Here is a 2,557-nt window from a genome sequence, read left to right as displayed (position 1 = left end):
AATTTGAAAAATTTAATTTCATTTTATTTTAAAATGTTGCAAACATTGAGTGAAAAGTATAAATGTAGTTTGTGTTAAAAAATACAAAAATACATTGATGTTAAATATGGAGTACAGAATCTCACAATCAAATTATAAGGCAGGATTAGAGTTCATTTCCTTTTTTAACCCCAGATGCAAGAGATAGCAATGTTTTTAAACTTGTGAAATAAGTTTAGCTTAAGATTGGATACAATAGAATCGATAATATTACCTGTAGTATGGAATGAGTTCATGACTTACTTTATATATGAATAAACTTCATGGAGAATACATAGCTATACATTTTGACAACTTACAAATTATATAACCAATACATAGGCATAGATATTTGATATTCACGTAGCAAAGCACAATATTCTTATTCTTTATTTTTTTATAACAGAAAGAAATAATGCTACATACAAAATCTAGTTGATTATTTATTTTATGTACAAACTAGTGATGCCAATTAATAATTATACATATCTTATTATAAAACTGGATACAATAACTATAGTTCCAGATAAATTACATTCATATATAGAGAAGGACAAAATATGTATGATAAAAAATTCTTAGTTATTTACTAATCTTTAATATTTCAAATTACATATATATTAAATAATACAGAGTTAAATACGATTAAATTTCATTACAATGAAGCGAATTGGATGATACACAGGCACGATTTTTTATAATTACTATATTAAAACATTTACCTATAACAAATATTTAATGGAATATACAAGACTTTGTCACACTTAGCATTAACAACAACAAATATGTACTTCCTTATGCAAGTAGTTTAAAAAATGGTTATTTATTAAATGGGCAGTGATTATCAGTCGATTTCTATATGAAACGTTAACCCAACAGATGTGTCAAGCTTCTACCTCGGCGTTCTGAGTGTGACAAAACCTTCAAATACATGTAAATTGTATTCCTAACAAGTGACACATGCAATATCAAAATTACTAATAAAAACATCTAAAAAATTCCTTAACAATTTGATGAAAAACTTTAAAATTAATTCATAGTTTTTTTTCAAAGGATTGATATATACTTTGATGTGACAAAAACAAGGATGATATAAACAATCTGATTATTTAAAAATAATATACAAATATGACTTCAAGACGCGCCAAATAAGTAATTAATGTACAAATTCATACACATCATGTACACACATAGAAAATTATTTTACTTGTAAACAAAATTGAGTTTTTCGTAATGAGGTTGAAATCGTGGTATCCACTATTTTCGGTTTCATCATCAAATTAAATCGATGGTACCAAATTATTCAATTACCAACCATTTTTTTTTTCCAAAATCTGTCCAACAATTGGACGTGTAAAAGATAAAAATCTACAGCCTAGACGTGTTTACATACTGACTTTGTTAGTTACACAAATGTGAAGTTAATATAGTCCACGAAAAAAAAGAACAAAAATCTTATTATACTGAAAAAATATATTATGCATAAAGAAAAACAACTTCCTTTGTAAAAATGACGACGTATCCCAATGAATTATTATTAAGTGTATATTAGTAAAGTATAAATGATCTTCTTTTTCTTCTTCTTCGACACATACATATATGTCGAACGCAACCTTATTTGTATATTCTATATTACGTTGTGTTTCCAAATAGTTGGTATTTTTTTCTGTTTACAACTTTTTATTTTCATTAGAAAGTCACCGACAATTATCCAAGATTATCGAGAAATGGAATTAGTTTTCATTTTAAAAAGAATGTCAGTTTATTTTGGTCGATACACGTAAACGAATCAAATTTAACTTTATTCGAAGCTTTGCATTCTACTTTAAATCCCTTATTATTTATGAACTTGGTAGTTCTTTATAATATTTATCCACCTATAAAAATTCTATTCTTTATGTTGACATTTGAATTAAGTTTCGATTTGGATAACTAAATACAAAAATATTTATCACACGATTATTTTATTTTATTGGTATAAAAATATATTATATTGGACATGACTGGTAGCCCTTTGCACTTTTTTTGTTTTGAAAGATTTTCGTGACAATAATGGGAACACGTTTGCAACATACAGAACACTAAATATTTAATATAAAATCAAATTTAAAATTTTACAAATTACTTTACTTTATTATAGATATGATAAAACCTTTTAATTTAGGAACAAAAACCAAACTATTTTAGTGTTAATTTCAAAAACAATTACCATTATTATTTTATAGCTGCTTTGTACAGTCAGTTACAAAAACACAGGCTCTGTTTTTATATTAAATAATACAGATCAAAATAAATTATTAAAAAGCTGCATACCTTGTGTGTTATACAAACTAATTGATATAATAAATGCTATTTTAAGTACCACATTTTCTTTTGTTGGCCATTTATTTAAACTATAAGAATGAATTATGAATAAATGAAAGTTTTTAAAAGAAATGAATGTTTTAAACGATGCGAATATTTTATTTCATCTAAACTTTGTTTCTTTTATGGTATATTTTTTTTTAAATCATAAATATATTATGTGTTTATTTTACAA

Source organism: Vanessa atalanta, chromosome 21 (assembly GCF_905147765.1).
Source record: "Vanessa atalanta chromosome 21, ilVanAtal1.2, whole genome shotgun sequence".
Taxonomy (NCBI): domain Eukaryota; kingdom Metazoa; phylum Arthropoda; class Insecta; order Lepidoptera; family Nymphalidae; genus Vanessa; species Vanessa atalanta.
This window is presented reverse-complemented; position numbering follows the sequence as displayed.